Consider the following 19,167-nt stretch of genomic DNA (forward strand, 5'->3'; position numbering starts at 1 on the left):
AGTTTGGCCACCCCTGCACTGGGTCAACCCAAGGAAGGCCGCTCACCAGCTGCTTAAGGTCCTCCTCCTAGAGACCGGTGAAGTGGTACCGCTGCTGCTCGAACTCTTGGCCACCACCACCACCACCCGAGAGGGGCGGAACCCCCTGCCAACGGCTTTCGAGGGGAGCTTGGAGGAAGCATCTGCACTGAGGTGCCGTGGCTTCCTCAGCGGCGGCTCTCTCTGCGCCACCCTCCGCTCCCTGTTCAAATTCTTGCGGCGGCAGCAGCATCATCACCATCAACAGCGCTTCACCTTAATGTCTAAGCTTCTCCTCCTCGCCTCCGCCAGGCGGTGAAGCGCCATTGATGGTGATGATGCTGCTGGCGCCGCTGCGAGGATTTGAACAGGGAGCGGAGGGCGGCGCAGGGAGAGCCGCCGCTGAGGAAGCCATGGAGGCAGCTCATAGCCCCGGGAGCTTTGAAACATCCTGCGGGCACCACCACCGCCAAAGACCGAGGCCAGACAGCCATGAGCCGGCCGGCCCGCCTTCCCTCAGCCTGCGCCTCAACTGCACAGCACGCGCTCTCGAACAGAGCCACTGCGCATGCGGCCCGCCCCCCCCCCGGCGCCCCCCATTCCACTTCAGAGGCAGAGCGGGCGATGCCGCTGCGCTGCCGCCGCCCCCTCCCCACCCCATCCCAGCTGCTCCTCCGAGATGGGCCCAGCCTGAGCCCATCTCGGAGGAGCAGCCATGGTGAAGCGGAGAAGGGGCAGCTCGCCATGCTCCTTCGCGCCGTTTCTTCCCCCGCTTCCGTTTCTTTGGGGAGCGGGGAAGAGGCTGGAAAACCTGGGGTCCCCCGCTAGGGCAGGAGGATTGGGACCCCTAGTCTGGGTGTAGCCAGAGGGGTTTATGTCCTTTAGTTTAGAGGTTCATGTCCTTCAGTTTATAGCTTGAGGGCCCCAGCCAGGAGGTAAGTGACTGGATAGCAGAGAGAGGAAAAAACTTGCTTAGCACTCAGAAACTTCCCCCCTTTCTGGTTCTGTACTTGTCTGTATTTTAAGTCTCTTTGAGTTCCTAATGGGGGAGAAAATCAGGATATAAATAAATACATACATAAACAAAAGTCTGCTCTTTACGTTTCAACATATTGATTCCAAAAACCTAAAGGGTCCAATTTGGCTAGGTCTGAGCAGTCCATTCAGCACATTTTGAGCAGGAGAGGGAACATGGAATAATTTGTGATAATGTAAATGTAATGGGATGAAAAAGAAGGGATTTATTTCACCACTCCCAACAAGTCAGGCTTTGGGTCTTCCCCTCTAGCATTTTCCAGCTACCTGGCTGCTTTTTAAACAAGCCAGTCTTGCATTATTTCTTAACCAAAAGAAACATTAGTAATTTTAAGTAAAAGAGTGTACATATTTCTTCTTACTTTTAGATTGACTTTATATGGGCAGTTTGCATGCAAAGACTGTCATTAAACTCTGGTAAGCCAGAAACTTTGGGGTTTGTGCCAAGCTAAACTTGGCTTCATATTCCAAAACAAAAAGGGAGTCACAGGAGCTGACTGTACATATATGAAAGGAAAATAAGAGATAAACATGTAGAAGATTACAATGACCATAAGGAATAATGCCAAAATGTTCTTTCTGGTCTGGTTGCTCCTGATTTCTATACTTATTGATGTTGGTTTCCAGTGTGTCCTTTCCCAAGGTTGTCCAACATTACTCTGGAAAAACAAACAGACTGAATCAACTACTATATTATATGCAATATAACATGTACTGTGGCTAAAGGTTATTGGGCTACATTGGGATGCCTATGAGCCCATAGTTATAATGAAAGCTCTTAAGTGCTTACCCTGTGGTCTCTGCATTCTTCAAAGGAAGGGTGTGTGTTGTATACTGCCTCTTTAAGAGGCTATCCCAGTAGGCCTTAGAGCAAGCAGGAGAGTAGGAGGGACTCAGTGTTTCAGTCTTCTTGCTCCAGCAATCTGGAGCATCTGACCAGCAATACTGGAAGAGCAAAAGCTCATGGCCTACTAAGAAACTGCAGGCAACCAGGCCAGGACAACCCTGGTCTAGAGCTCTAGGAAACAGTTTAGTGAAATATTGTTATTCCTTATTCCAATAGTCAGAGATCACTTCGCAGGAAAAAAAGTTGCTGTAGCTCATTAGGATAGCTCATTTGCATATGCCACACACCCCTGACATCACTGGAAGGTGTATTAAATTATATCAGCTCAGCATCTACATAAAAATGCTTCTTGAATTATAATTGTGATCATAAAACCTCACTCCCATCATACTTTTTAAATTACTTTTTCCTGTGTGGCCACAGTAGCATGCCTACTTTATGTGTTTTGGTTATTTTCCCATTTTTGTGCTGGGAAATATTAGAAAGTTTGTCAAATCTTTGAGTTCAGCAAAATTCTCATAGGGGGTTTGAATAATTGCTCCTCTAAGAAGCACATATGGGGGGGGGGGATAAGAAATAAAGAGCACAATAAATTTTAGAGGTCCCAGAACTCCACTCCTATTAACTCCTGCCCAAAATGAGGCCTGCCAATAGCTAAGTTATCTGCCCCACAGTTACTGTTAATAAAGAGGCATTCAGCCAAATGTACCTCATTGTTTGTTGTTGCTCCACTACACAATAAAATGATGATGAGGATGTGGTTACCCTGCTATTAAAACACCCAGGTTCTCATCTTCAAGCTGTCCGTAATTTGGAGAGTTTCCCTGAGAAAGAAGTACAAATGTTTTTTACCCCATTCAACATATTCATGCTGTCAAGGGGCAATTCCAGAAATTGTTGCTGTAGAGATAAATGGTCAAAAGTGTGAAATAGGGAGACTTCCAGTTTTGAGTCATGGAGGATTGAGATGCTTCTCAATAGAGGAGCAGACCAGAGCCTCTGTTCTGGGCAGAGAAGGTGATTCCAACGCCTGCTGCCTACATCTTCTAGGCAAGGAGATGGCCAAGATGTGCTTATTAAATTCTGAGGGGATTTACTTTGGCTGACAAGGTATCCCAATGGGGTTCCTTTTTGACTTTGAAGAGTCCAGAGAAGAATTACATTCCAATGTCTACAGAGGACTTCTGGGGTCGTTAAATCGACTTAAATTCATCATGATCCAAAGCTTCTTTGGGACTAATTAATATCTACTTTGGAAGAGAACGATGCTCAAAAGGATCACGATTTTTAAAGGTAAAGATCTTTATCTATCACTCCGGGACTAAAGTAAGACTTATTTGGAGAAAAAACAAAGGCCTGGATTCATCTATATTATTTTAAAGTAAAAAAGACAAAGGAGGGGGTAAATTTGGGACTAAGAAAATTAGAGAAACAAGGTTAAAAGAGAAAGAATAAATATTGCTATGCATACCTGTGATCGGGCTGGACCCTCCGAAACAGAACTGCTGATCAACAGGACATCACAGGAAGTGGCGTCATAGAAGTAACGCAAGACTTCCCAACTATAGAAAACGAGACTTCGTGGCAAGAAAGGAAGGAAGTGGCAATTAAGAGAAGGGAAAACTTCTAGCTTCCTACCCCTCTCTAGGACTATAATCATAGAGAAATATTGGCAGCCATTGAAAGAAGGTTTAAAAAGTTTAAAAAATTTTAAAAAGACAATGGGACTTTAAAAATTAGCAGAGCCGGTAGATATCATCATTAGAAGCTTAAATGTATTGGATTATATCATTTGAACTAAATTTGGAGCACTTTAGAAGAAAGAGAAAAAAATCTTTTAAAAAGGGGCAGAAAAGCCGCTGACGCCATTTTGAAGAAAATAAAAATTTTAAAAATTAATATCTCAACGTAGAAGCTTCTGGGAATGGCGATTTTGGGCTCATCTGAAAGGGCATGCTCCAATCTATAAGACTGTATAATTAAAAATAGATTTGGTGAGGTCAACTTTGAAGCCTATTTTTACACAAATCCACAAATCAGGAGCAAAGCAGATCCATACGAGGGCTAGGTCACTTGAGGAAGCGAAAATGTCTAAAATGCAAGATCAAATGGATGCCATGGAGGCAAGATTGGTTAAAGTGATAAAAGATTCTATAACTGAATGTAAGAAGGAATTTAAAAAAGATATAGAAGTTATCAGAAAAGATTCCCAAGCAGTGTTAAAGAAAATGCAGGAGGTTGAAGAAAAGGTGAAAGACCATGATGCAAGAATCAACACAGTGGATTCCACTATTTAAAAAATGCAGGAGAAAGCAGTACTACAAGATTGTAAATTAATGGGAAAATCAGATACGTTAGAGAGGGGTGCCTGAATCCAATGAGACTGATTTAAGGACATATATAATAAAAATCATTGCTGAATTTTTGGGAGATGACCCTGATGAAACTAGTTATTTTTATGACTATATTTACAGGGTTAATTCAGACTATGCAAGGAGAAATAAACTACCAAAGGATGTGGTAGTGAGCTTTGTGACAAGAGATTTGTTGGGTAGGATTCTAAATAAACAATTTGAGAATAAACTGGAGGTGGATGGCAGCATGAACAAATTGCCAAGGAAAGTTATAAATGACAGAAGATTGTATAAAAAACTGACTGACAAGCTGAGAGAATCTGAAATGAGATACAGATGGATACTTCCAGAGGGTCTAAGTTTTGAATACAAAGGAAAGAGATTTACCATCACAAGTATTCAAGACATGACGAAGGTTTTGGAGGAATATAAAGAATTTGGTGGTACAGATTAAAAATAGAAAACCTTGATGGATTACAAATTAATATTTTGGAATGTAAATTGACTTAATTCACCACAAAAAAGAAGGGCAACTTTTCATTGGATTGGGAAGCAAAAATGTAATATAATTTGCCTACAAGAAGTAGACATCAAACAAATGGATTATAAATTTTTATGGAATAAGCAACTTGGTGTGGAATTTTGTTCATTGGTTAAAGAGAAAAAAGGGGTGTGATTTTTTATGTGAAGCAAGAACTAGACCCAAAGCTGATTTTTTAAAGATGATGATGGTAGATTTATTGCGGCTGGAAGTGATGTTGAACCATAAAAGAACTTTGTTATTGGGATTGTATGCCCCAAATGGAGCAAAAGACTCTTTCTTTAAGGACATTATACAACAATTAGATCGTGACATATGAGCAAATTATGTTAATGGGAGATTTTAATGGAATGGTTAAAAATATTTTGGACAGATCTGGGGAAAAAAATAATGAAGGAAAATTACCAAAGTCATTTTTTGAACTAGTTAAACAAGAAAGTCTGGAGGACATATGGAGGGAATTTAACCCCAAAGAATGTGACTACACTTTCTTTTCAGCAAGACAATTCTTTCTCAAGAATTGATATGTTATGGATTACAAAAAATCTGGGACTTATAATGAAAAAAATAGAGATTCTTCCTAAAATAGGGGCAGACCATAATCCATTAATGTGGTCTGCAAAACCCATAAAAAAGACTTTAAGATGGCGGATAAATGAAGATTTGCTGCAGAAAAAGGTAGTAGTCTCTCTCTCGGCTTGGCTTCGCGAATGAAGATTTAAGAAGGGTGCAATAGTCCACGTCTGCTGCAGGCTCGCTGGTGGCTGACAAGACCAATGCGGGACAGGCAGATCCGGCCACAGTGGCTGCAGGGAAAAGTCTGATTTAGGGTTGGTGCTGTAGCAGTGCGATTCTTCCTCAATCTCCTTTTGTCCTCAAGACCAGCTATACGTGCGTTCTCAAAGGAAGAGACAGCCTAGTGGATGGTGTGCCTCCATGCTTTGCGATCTGAGGCTAGGTCAGACCACTGGTGATGGTTGATGCGACAGGTGCCAAGGGATTTCTTCAAGGAGTCCTTGTACCTCTTCTTTGGTGCCCCTCTATTTCGATGGCCGGTGGAGAGTTCGCCATACAGGGCAATCTTGGGAAGGCGGTGGTTTTCCATCCTAGAAATATGCCCTGCCCAGCGCAGCTGTGTCTTCAGCAGCAGTGCCTCGATGCTTGTAACCTCCGCCCGCTTGAGGACTTCAGTGTTGGTCACAAAGTCACTCCAGTGGATGTTGAGGATGGTGCGAAGGCAGCGCTGATGAAAGCGCTCGAGGAGTCGCAGGTGATGACGGTATAAAATCCACGATTCGGAGCCGTAGATGAGGGTTGTCATCACAACCGCTTTGTAAACATTGATCTTTGTGCCTTTTTTCAGATGCTTGTTGCTTCACACTCTTTTGTGCAGTCGGCCAAATGCACGGTTTGCCTTTGCCAGCCTGTTGTCAATCTCCTTGTCGATCTTAGCATCTGAGGAGATGATGCACCCCAGGTAGCTGAACTGCTGGACTGTCTTCAGAACTGATTCACCCACAGTGATGCAGGGAGGGTGATAATCTTCCTGGGGTGCAGGCTGGTGGAGAACTTCTGTCTTCTTCAGACTAACTTCTAGGCCGAATAGCTTGGCAGCCTCTGCAAAGCAGGACATCATATGCTGCAGAGCTGATACCGAGTGGGAGACAAGTGCAGCATCATCAGCAAACAGTAGCTCTCGGATGAGTTTTTCCATTGTCTTGGAGTGGGCCTTTAGTCGCCTCAGGTTGAACAGGCTGCCATCGGTGCGATAGTGGATGTAGACACCATCGTCATCATCTAGATCTACTGCGGCTCTTTGAAGCATCATGCTAAAGAAGATCGTAAAGAGAGTTGGCGCGAGAACGCAGCCTTGCTTTACACCTGTGCCTATTGGGAAGGGCTCCGAGAGGTCGTTGCAGTGTCTGACTTGGCCTCGCTGGTCTTCGTGTAGCTGGATGATCATGCTGAGGAACCTTGGGGGACATCCTAAACGTTCCAAGATTTGCCACAGGCCTTTCCTGCTAACGGTATCGAAAGCTTTGGTAAGGTCGACAAAAGTCACATACAGAGCCTTGTTCTGTTTCCTGCATTTCTCTTGGAGCTGCCTGAGAACAAATACCATGTCGGTGGTGCTCCTGTTAGCTCTGAAGCCGCACTGGCTCTCTGGGAGGAGTTCTTCTGCAATGGTGGGCACCAGTCTGTTCAGGAGTATTCTGGCAAGGATTTTGCTTGCGATGGAGAGCAGGGTTATCCCCCGGTAGTTGGAGCAGTCTGACTTTTCCCCTTTGTTCTTGTATAGGGTGATGATGATTGCATCGCGAAAGTCCTGTGGTAATTTGCCTTGTTCCCAGCAGGTGACAAGTACTTTGTGAAGTGAGCTAAGTAGTACTGTGCCCCCATGCTTCCAGATCTCTGGTGGAATTCCATCAACTCCTGCTGCCTTGCCACTTTTCAGTTGCTTGATGGCTTTAACAGTCTCTTCTAGGGTGGGGATCTCATCCAACTCTGTTTTCACTGGTTGAAGTGGGGTGAGTGGATTGCTGAATCTTGAACTACGTGGTTGGCACAGAAGAGAACCTGAAAATACTCCGACCACCGGTTCAGTATGGATGCCTTGTCTGTGAGGAGCACTTGGCCGTCTGCACTATGCAAGGGACTCTGAGCCTGATATGATGGACCATATACTGCCTTCAGGGCTTCGTAGAACCCTCTTAAATCACCAGTGTCTGCACACAGCTGGGTTATCTCTGCAAGCTTGGTCCACCAATCGTTCTGAATGTCTCGAAGCTTGCGCTGGAGGTTGCTACATGCAGCGCGAAAGGTTGCTTTTTTCCCAGGACAGGAGGGCTGAGCAAGATGTGCTTGGTAGGCAGATCTCTTTTTCGCCAGTAAATCTTGGATCCCTTGATTGTTCTCATCAAACCCGTCCTTGTTCTTCCTTGTGGAGAACCCGAGGACTTCTTCAGAGATCTGCAGGACGGTAGTTTTTAGGTGTTCCCAGATTGCTTCTGGAGAAGGGTTTGTGGGGCAACAAGGGTCCTCAATTCTTGACTGGAGTTTTGCCTGGAAGGCAGCTTTAACTTCGGCTGACTGGAGACTGCCAACCTGAAACTTCCTCCGAAGGATACCTCCTCTCCCAGGTGTGGGTTTAAAGTGAAGACGGAGATTGCAGCGTACAAGATGATGATCCGTATGACATTCTGCACTGGGCATTACTCAGGTGTGTAAGACATCTCGAAGGTCTCTCTGGCGCACCAGAATGTAGTCGATAAGGTGCCAGTGCTTGGACCGTGGGTGCATCCAGGTTGTCTTCAGACTGTTCTTCTGCTGAAAGATAGTGTTGGTGATGGTGAGCTGGTGCTCCATGCAGAATTCTAGCAGGAGGCGCCCGTTGTCATTGCAGTTGCCAATGCCGTGTTTGCCAAGTACTCCTTTCCAGGCTTCCGAGTCTTTACCTACTCTGGCATTGAAGTCGCCAAGGATGATCACCTTGTCCTCTGTAGGGGTCTTCCGTACGAGGTTGTGTAAATCAGCATAGAACTTCTTCTTTTCTGCAGGATCTGCTTGAAGGGTTGGGTCATACACACTGAAGAGTGTTGCATGCTGCTTGTTTTGAAGTGGGAGGCGCATGGACATGATGCGATCTGAGTGACCTGTTGGCAGGTTTTTGAGTTTGGAGGCAATGGAGTTCCTGACCATGAAGCCAACGCCAGAAAGGCGGCTCTCAGCCTTTGACTTACCCGACCAATAGAGGGTATAGCCAGCACCGTGTTCTTGAAGACTACCTTCCTCAGGGAAACGGACCTCACTGAGAGCTGCTATGTCGATATTCAACCTGAGAAGTTTGTGGGCAACTAGAGCAGAGCGTTGTTCAGGGCGACCACTGTCTATTGTGTCAAGCATGGTTCTGATGTTCCAACATGCAAGCTTTAGTCTTTGCACACTTTGTGAGGCAAGTGCATGCCTTTTCTTTGTTGTTATTTTTTGACCGCAAGTAAGGATGCCCGTTGACCGCGGCTAGCCAACTGGGGGGGAGGAGACGAGCTTTGTTTAGGCCACCTTTTCTAGGCCCCTCTCCGTGTGGAGCAAGCAGTGCTGTCCCTAGATAAGGCTGCTTGGTCGTTCAGGGTGCTGCCGAAAAATGCTTTCATCTCCGGGTTAGCATCAGGTGACCAATACCCTGAACCGCCTACGTGCAGGATCGGGACTGCGGCTTCCAGTGGCACCTTCCACCTGCCGTTTCGCCCCTTGCCCATTGCTGCAGGACTTGATGCATTGTGGGTTGTGGATGTGGATATGCCCTTCAGGCCTGCGCAGAGGAATTTTTTAGGTGAAGCGCAGTGTATGTGGTACTGGCTCCACCCTTTCACCTGGGGATTATCTGCCATGGCCCAGTAAGCCGGGACGCCGGCAGCGAGTCCTCAAGGTGGTAGGTGTTACATTAACGAACTCTATCTCCCCGGGTTTGATGTTAGAGTTTTCCTTCTCTTAGGCTGGCGAGGTTGGTGGGCCCAGCCTGCTCATCCGGTTATACCGCCAGACAATTCAGTCGCACCATGACGTAGCAAACTCTCTGAAAAATGGGGGGACCAGCGAGAAGGTGTTGCTACGGATGCAGTAATGCAGGAGAGGCCATTGCAGTGACCATCTGCCAGGCATAGCCAGACAGTGACCACGCGGCGTTCACTACACCGGGAGAGGAGAGGCTATGTATTGCGCATACACTTTCCCTGGGGGGGTAGGATACCCAGAGGGAGCCCACCCCCACCCCACCCCAGAGTAGTAGAGTCTCTGGAAAAGGAGATTAAATCTTTCTTTCAAATAAATGAAAATGAGGACATTCAATTTCAAACAGTGTGGGATGCATATAAAGCGGTAATGAGGGGCATCCTAATTACATTGAACAATAAAGATAAAAAAGACAAAGACAAACAAATGATAGACTTACAAAGGAGACTGGAAAGAAGGAGAAGGAGCTTAAAAAGAGACCTTGGAAAAAGAAAATTAGAAGGGAGATTACAATACTACAAAGTCAACTGAGACATTTGTTAAATAAAGTAGTGGAATGGAATCTAAAAAGACTTCAACAGAAATCTTTTGAAGCAGCGAATAAACCTGGAAAATACTTGGCCTGGCAAATGAAAAATAAAAGGGGAGAATAAAGTTATTAATAAAATTATTTCAGGAGGTAAGGAAATTGTTGACCAGGAAGGAATCAAAAGAGAATTTTATAAATATTATGCCAAGTTGTTTAAACGTCAAGTGGTGGACAAGGAAGATTGACGCATACTTACAGAAAGTCAATGAAAATCCCTTAACTGAAAATATGGAGAAGGTATTAAATGAACCCATTGGAAAGGAAGAAATAGAGGCAGCAATTAATTCAATAAATTGGGAAAAGCACCCGGTCCAGATGGTTTCATAGCAAAATTTTATAAAGTCCTCATGGAGGCCCTACTACCAAAACTTCAGACGTTGATGAATACTATAAGAATTGATGGGAAAATACCTAATACTTGGAAAGAAGCAGTAATTTCGTTGATACCGAAAGAATACAGAGATGCCATGAATATTAAAAATTACAGACCAATTTCATTACGTAACAATGACTACAAAATATATGCTAGAATATTAGCAGAACACCTTAAACAGCATTTGAATAATTTTATTAAAGAAGAGCAAGCAGGATTTCTTCCCAGGAGGCAAATTAGAGATACCGATTATAGACATTATTGAATATTATGAGAAACATCCTGAAAAAGAAGTAGCATTATTTTTTGGAGATACAGAGAAAGCATTTGATAATGTGCATTGGGACTTTATGTTTGCAGTGATGGAGAAATTGAGATTGGGAGAAGATTTTGTAAGAATGGTGAAGGTGATATATACTGAACAACAAGCAAGACTCTGTATAAATGCAGATTTGACGGAAAAAATGATAATCAGTAAAGGAACAAGACAAGGTTGCCCTCTATCTCCATTGATATTTATAATGACTTTAGTGGTATTGCTTATGCGAATCCAAGAAGATAAAGAGATAGAGGGACTGAAATTGAAAGGTCTTTCCTATAAATACAGAGCGTTTGCAGATGATGTAATGTTTATAAATGAAAATCCAACTCGAGTTACACCGTTGTTGCTTCATAAAATACAAGAATATGGAGAACTGGCAGGCTTCTATACAAGAACATATGAAGCTGCCTTATACTGAATCAGACCCTTGGTCCATCACAGTCAGTATTATCTACTCAGACTGGCAGCAGCTCTCCAGGGTTTCAAGCTGAGGTTTTTCACACCTATTTGCCTGGACCCTTTTTTTGGAGATGCCAGGGATTGAACCTGGGACCTTCTGCTTACCAAGCATATGCTCTACCACTGAGCCACCGTCCCTCCCTATATAAATAAAGAGAAGTCAAAATTTTGTGTAAAAATATGTCAAAGAATAAACAGGAAGGACTACAAAGTTTAACAGAGTGTGAAGTGACCTCCAAAGTAAAATATCTAGGTGTAGAAATTACAACAAAAAAACATTGACTTGTATAAAAACAACTACGAGAAGCTTTGGCGGAAAATTGATGGAGACTTATTAAAATGGAATAAATTGAACCTGTCTATACTGGGCAGAATTTCCACAATTAAAATGAATGTGTTACCAAGAATTATGTTCTTGTTTCAAACAATTCCAATAGTGAAGGACAATAAACAATTTAATAAATGGCAAAGGAAACTCTCAGAATTTGTATGGGCTGGCAAGATACCAAGAATTAAAATGAAAATTTTGACCAACACAAAAGAAAGGGGAGACTTCCAATTGCCGGATTTAAAGTTGTACCATGATGCAGTTTGTTTGGTGTGGATCAAGGAATGGATGACATTACTAAATAGAAAATTATTAACATTAGAAGGCCATGGAAACATTTTTGGCTCTTCAAGCCATAGCCTCTTGGCTCAGACAGAGTTGGTTGAAGCTGAATCCGATGAAGACGGAAGTTCTCTATCTAGGTCGGGGTGGCCCAGGAAGGAAGATCCCTTTACCAACTCTTGATGGGGTGCCATTGATACCGGCCCCTAAGGTCAAGAGTTTGGGAGTGTTTCTTGAGTCCTCTTTGACAATGGAGGCCCAAGTTACAGCCACTGCCAAATCTGCCTTTTTCCATCTCCGGCGGGCTCGGCAGTTGGACCCTTTCCTGGAATGCGATGACCTAGCAATGGCGATCCATGCCACGGTCACCTCGAGAATAGATCACTGTAATGCTCTCTACATGGGGCTACCCTTGACCCTGACTCAGAAACTGCAGCTAGTGCAGAACGCAGCAGTGTGGCTGTTAATGAGGCACCCTCGATGGGAGGACATTTAGCCAGTGCTGAAAGAACTGCACTGGCTACCTATTGTGTTCCGAGTCCATTTTAAGGTGTTGGTATTGACCTTTAAAGTCCTATATGATTGGGGGCCTATCTGTCTTCGGGACCACCTTTCTCCACATGTTCCCCAGAGAGCACTGCATTCAGGGATGCAACATCTACTGTCCATCCACGGACCAAGGGAGGCCAGGCTGTGTTCTACACGGTTCAGGGCCTTCTCAGTGGCAGCACCTGAAATATGGAATGCACTCCTGGAGGCCATAAGGGCCCTGCGGGACCTCTCTCAATTCCACAGGGCCTGCAAAACCGAGTTATTCCGACAGGCTTTTGGCACTTAAACTGGGAAAGGACTGCCACCAACACTACTGAGATGTTGGAACTATTACCAGGTTTAACAGTTAGTAAAGAACAATCCTGTCTAGGTGGTTATTTAATAGCACCGTAAAATGGTTTTAAAATGTTTTAAAAATGTTTTAATAGTGTTTATTGTTTGAAGTTTGATAGTTTAATTTGTATTTATTATCTGAAATTTGGACTGTTAGCTGCCCTGAGTCCGCTTGCAGAGAGGGTGGGGTATAAATTAAAGGTAATAAATAAAATAAAATAAACATAAGAACATAAGAGAAGCCAATGGTCCATCCAGTCCAACACTCTTTGTCACACAGTGGCCAAAGAAGAAAGGAGGTTCACAAGTGGGCCTAGAAGCCCTTCCACTTTGCCCCCCCCCAAGCACCAAGAGCATCACTGCCCCAGACAGTTCCAATAATATACTGTGGCTAATACCCACTGATGGACCTCCATATTTTTATCTAACCCCCTCTTGAAGCTGGCTATGCTTGCAGCCGCCACCACCTCCTGTGGCAGTGAATTCCACATGTTAATCACCCTTTGGGTGAAGAAGTACTTCCTTTTATCCGTTCTAACCCTACTGCTCAGCAATTTCATTGAATGCCCATGAGTTCTTGTATTGTGAGAAAGGGAGAAAAGGACTTCTTTCTCTACTTTCTCCATCCCATGCATAATCTTGTAAACCTCTATCATGTCACCCCACAGTCGACGTTTCTCCAAGCTAATGAGCCCCAAGCGTTTTAACTTTTCTTCATAGGGAAAGTGTTCCAAACCTTTAATCATTCTAGTTGCCCTTTTCTGGACTTTTTCCAGGGCTATAATATCCTTTTTGAGGTGCGGTGACCAGAATTGTGCACAGTATTCCAAATGAGACCGCCCCATCGATTTATACAGGGGCATTATGATATTGGCTGATTTGTTTTCAATTCTCTTTTAAATAATTCCCAGCATGGTGTTGGCCTTTTTTATTGCAATCGCACACTGTCTTGACATTTTCAGTGAGTTATCTACCACGACCCCAAGATCTCTCTCTTGGTTCACACCCCATCAACTTGTATTTGTAGCTGGGATTCTTGGCCCCAATGTGTATTACTTTGCACTTGGCCATACTGAACCTCATCTGCCATGTTGACGCCCACTCACCCAGCCTCAACAGATCCCTTTGGAGTTCCTCACAATCCTCTTTGGTTCTTACCATCCTGAACAATTTAGTGTCATCTGCAAACTTAGCCACTTCACTGCTTACTCTCAACTCCAAATCATTTATGAACAAGTTAAAGAACATGGGACCCATTACTGAGCCCTGCGGCACCCCACTGTTTACCGTCTTCCACTGCAAATATTGCCCATTTAAACTCACTCTCTGTTTCCCATTAATTAGCCAGTTTTCGGCTCACACCAAGCTACTGGCCACAATCCACCAAAAGCTCCATTTTTCCCTTGTGAAGTGATAAAGAAGCCTTGGTCTGGTCTCCACATAGACTTTGTTGGTCCCTTCCAGGGCAAAACCTTTCTAATAGTTGTGGATTCATTTTCAAAATGGCTGGAAGTAGCCATCATCCTAGTTGTAACCTCAAATGCTGCCATCACAGTTCTCCATCAACTTTTTGCAACTCACAGAGTGCTGCCAGACACAATTGTTTCAGACAACGGTGTGGCTTCCACCTCCAAGACTTTGCAAATAAAAATCTCATTAGAGCTATCATAGTGATCCCACATAGACCCCAGGCAAATGGGCAAGCAGAGTGAATGATACATACTACAAAAGATGTACTGAAAAGGATAATTTCTAGGGACTGAGCAACCAGATTGGCAAGATTCCTGTTTGCACAAAATGTTACACCCCACCCCGCCCTTCAACTGAATTGGTTATGGGACATCGTCTCAGTACATGCCTAGATCATTTCTACTTTGATACTACAGACTGTACTCTACATTGACATCTAGGAATCTGTGTACCTTTTCACTTTAGACCTATATGGTCTCAGAACTATGGAAACGGTTCACATGGGTTCCATCTAAAATTGGGAAAGTCACAGGGCCTGTCTCATATACAGTGCAGACTACAGATGGACTGTTATGGGGACATCATGTGGATGGTCACATGGACACTCCTAATTTTTCAATGGAACTTTCTAAGGAAATCAACCCATCAGCATCACATTCAGAATTAATTGGAGATCATCCTGATCCTATTTATAAGGTTCACCTTCAGTCATTGCAAGTGTTGGTCTACTAAGTTACCTGAGGAAGAGGCTTAAACTTACAAGATTATGGATGGGATAGAGAAGGTAGAGAAAGAAGTACTTTTCTCCCTTTTTCACAATACAAGAACTTGTGGCACTCAATGAAATTGCTGAGCAGTCCAGTTAGAACAGATAAAAGGAAGTACTTCTTCACCCAAAGGGTGATTAACACATGGAATCCACTGCCACAGGAAGTCGTGGTGGCTATGAGCATAACAAGCTTCAAGAGGGGATTGGATAAACATATGGAGCAGAGGTCCATCCATGGCTATTAACCACAGTGTATTGCTGGAACTCTCTGTCTGGGGCAAGTGATGCTCTGTAATCTTGGTGCTTGGGAGGGGCAACAGTGTGAGGGCTTCTGGTGTCCTCGTCCCACTGATGGACCTCCTGATGGGGTTTTTTGGCCACTGTGTGACACAGAGTGTTGGACTGGATGGGCCATTGGTCTGATCCAACATGGCTTCTCTTATGTTCTTAAACTGCATTTGAATCAAGTCAAAAGAGAAGGCCATAGTGGCAGTGAAAATGTCAAGCCTGGGTGGTTGAATATTCTAACCTAGGCAGGAGGTAAGAGGCTATCCTGGTAGGCCTCAGAGCAAGCAGGAGAGTAGGAAGGACTCAGTGTTTCTCTTCTCAGTCTTCCTGCTATTAGCCTACAGGCATGTAGGTCCTACTAAGAATCTGCAAAGAACCAGGCCAAGATAATGCTGGCCTAGGGCACTAGAAACAGCTTGGTTAAGTATTTTTATTCCTTATTCCAAGTTACCTGCCCTTAGGGGTGCCAGTTCCCAGGTGGCAGCAGGGGTTTCCCTGATTTGTCAGGCTCCCCCCCCAAAAAAAAAACACTGGCTAGCTGGATGGTGGGGTGAAACCGCATCCCCAACAGTGGTCCTACTTGAAAAAAGTGGGTGCCACTGGCTCCTGCCCTGCAAATGGTGAATTCACCTCTTGAAGGACAGGTGCGCATGGTGCCTGCTCTTTCCAAGCAGAGGGCATTGGCTCTTGCCCTGCAAGAGGTTAGTTTGCTGCTTGCTTGGCAGGAGCACACGGCCCTTGCTTTTCCTCTCAACCATTTAAAGAGAATATTCCCTTTAAACAGTTGGGAGGGAAGTGGGAGCGTGTTTGTACTGCATCCAGGACATGATGATGTCACTCTCTGTGAGATCATTGCATCAGGGATGGCCACACCCCCTCCTAGAATACCCCCCAAATTCCCCCACTGGGGATAGGTTTAGACCTAGAACTCTACCTGCTCTAGAGTTACTGTTAATAAAGAGGCCTTCAGGCAAACAGAACTGCATGTTTGTTGTTGTTCAACTACACAAAAGGGGGCTATTGCAATTTTAGAGTAATATCTATTTGCTTATTCAAGATTTTGTTGTTGTTGTTTTGCTTCCTGAAAAGGAAATATAAAAGCACCTCAGAGGGAGAAATAAATTAGGAACATTCCATTCTGATTGTCTAACTGCTCCATACCTTATAATCATTACAGATGGAAAAACATTACATATTACATTATAATCATTACACATGACTAGTGTAACTCACTCTACACATGGCTTCCCTTGAGAATGACTGGAAAACTGCAATTGATCCAAAATGCAGCTGTGGTTGAGGGCAGTGATGGGCTCCTTTCTGATGTGTTCCAGCTATGATTGGCCTCGCTTTCCTTCTCCTTTCTCCCCTCCCCTCCCCTTTCGTTCTCATCAGATGCTTATATTGCCCTCCCTAGGAACACCATCTTTTAGCAGTATGCATTTTATGGACCTTATATTTATTGTAATCACTATAATTTTTAAGTATTCATTGTATTTTAATTATTTTAGAATCTTGTCTGTTTTCCAAATTGATGTTATTTGCTCAGAGCCAGGACAAAATCAATGGAAACCATTGAGCTTCCACTGCCATTGCCCACTCCCACTTTCTCAAAGGGAAGCACGAAGGATGTGAAGGGAAGCATGGAAGGGTGAGAAGCACGAAGGGTGGGCTCAGTACGGGAGACTTAACCAATCAGGGGGTGGCTGGCTGACCAGGTAAGGCAGCAACCACCATTCCCTGATCAGTCTTTGCCAGTGCGAGCTCCACACCTGCCCACCTTCTTATTAAGACCATGTGAGATTAGCTAGTTGCCTGTGCTGGGGCTGAGCAGGAATTTTTTGGGCCTCACTCATTGGCCGCAGAGGAGGCCTTTTTTGCCTGCTCCACATGGTCAGAGGGGGTGAGGCATAAATCAGCCTGGTGTCACTGGTTAGGCCCTAACTGGGAAGGCAGGAAAAGCATGAGTTAAAAGGATTTTGAACTGGCAAGCACCCCGAGATAATAGCGATTGGGGAGTCCTCAATTGGGCTACCTAGAGGCTTGGCAGTCCAGGTGGCTTGGTTGGGGGCCTCTTTGGGGTTGGGGGAGCATATGACTAGCCTTAAGACTTCGCAGTCATGGGCCAAGGGTATGCACTCCCATCCCCTCTACACACTGACATGCAGGCCGTGATGGGTAGGGTCTGGAAACTTCTGGACCTGGCCCTGAGCTGGGGTGGGTTTGCCCTGTTAGGAGGCTTGTTTTGCAAGCTCAATGCTTGGGATACGCCAATGCTGAGATACAGCCTCGCCGATGCTGGGATAAAGGGGTTGACCCTACAGTGGCTTTCCTCCTTCCTTCAGGGTTGAGGACAAAGGGGAGGAACTGTCTCATCAACACCCACTTGTGTGTAGTGTGCCACAGGGGGCAGTCCTCTCTCCGATGCTATTTAACATCTGCATGCGCCCCTTCCCCAGATTGCCCAGAAGTTTGGGCTGGGATGTCATCAGTATGCAGATGGCACTCAGCTCTATCTGTTGATGGCTGGCCAATCCGACTCCTCCCCAGAAGACCTGATCATGGTGCTTCAAGCTGTAGCAAGGTGGCTCAGACTGAGTTGACTGAAATTGAATCCGATGAAGATGGAAGTCCTGTACCTAAGACATCGCGGTCTAGGAACTGAGGTCTCATTACCGACCTTTGACAGGACGCTACTTACACTGGCACCCAAGGTTAAAAGCTTAGGGGAGCTCCTGGATCCCTCCTTAAATATGGAGGCCCAGGTGGTGGCCACAGCCAGATCAGCCCTTTATCACCTTCGGTTGATAAGGCAGTTGGTCCCCTACCTGACTTAGCGACAATGATCCATGCTATGGTCACCTCAAGATTGGATTACTGCATTGCCCTCTACATGGAGCTGCCCTTGTCTAAAACCCGGAAGCTTCAACTGGTGCAGAATGTGGCAGCCAGGTTGCTATTGGGTCTTCCCTTACAGGAGTGTAGTTTTGGATTGGCCCCTCCCTATGTGCTGGCTGCTCCCCCAGTGCCCTGACCAGCGGAGCAGTAGCTGCGGGAGATTCAGGCTCCCCTGGTGGATCAACCCCCAGCACAACTAGTACCTGATGCCTGACCACCAGTTGATAGGCATCCCATGGTTTTGAGGTCCCAAGCTGCCGTGCTATCCCCCCATGATTTCCTGAGAGGCAAAAGGGGGGATTCTTCCCACCAATACTCCTCAGAGTCTATGGAGCTTGATAAGTCTGATTCTGTTGAGCTCCCTGTATGTCGCTCAACCTCTCTGCACCGGAAGCAGTTATCTGAATGGAAATCCTCTAGTTGTGGTTCATCCTGTATAATCTGGTTTTCCCAGCCATCCATATAGTTGGTGGCCTCCTCTCCGTCTTTTCTGTTATTTAATTCCCACACCCTAATGCAGTCATCACCAATTTGTCTAAGGAAATACCAACTAATCCATCAGGTTTTCCATTGACGCTTAAGCACCCAAGCGGTTGTACTCTGGTCTGTTTCCTTCCACAGTTGTAACTTGTAGTTAGGGCACAGGGCTTTTTCCCAGCAAAAAGACAATTTTCCTTCTGTTTCTACCTAGCGGTGGACTAATGTGTCAAATCTCTCTTTCGGTTTCCAGAATACCCAGTCTTTGTTACAGAAGTCAGTCATTTATCCAACCTAACAGTCCTCCTGGGGTACCAGACAAACAAGACAGCTTAAGAAACAACAAGAGTAGGGAGGTTGAGAGACCAGTGAAGGGCTCCGGAGTCTCAAGACAAGGAGGGAGCCCTAAATCAGTCACTTCCCCTCGGTCATGGCTAAATGCAGTCGTCTGATTGAGAAACGTGTTAATGGAGGGTCCCCACTCACTTCGTGATGGCAGCTGTCACGTCTCATTCACACACAATCTCACCACAAGCCCTTCCCAGCTCAACAGCTATGGCTTGCAGTTTCAAGGGTGCTGGCAGGGAGGAATAATTCCCATTGCCTCAGTTGGCTTTACTAGGGTGCAGCTAAGGGGGTGATCAAGCCCCTTCTTCCCTCCGAGATGGGCAGTAGCCAAACGGTCTCTTCTGGAGGGGTCCTATACCTTTGGAGCAAGTCTCA

This window comes from Heteronotia binoei, chromosome 3 (genome assembly GCF_032191835.1).
Source record: "Heteronotia binoei isolate CCM8104 ecotype False Entrance Well chromosome 3, APGP_CSIRO_Hbin_v1, whole genome shotgun sequence".
Taxonomy (NCBI): domain Eukaryota; kingdom Metazoa; phylum Chordata; class Lepidosauria; order Squamata; family Gekkonidae; genus Heteronotia; species Heteronotia binoei.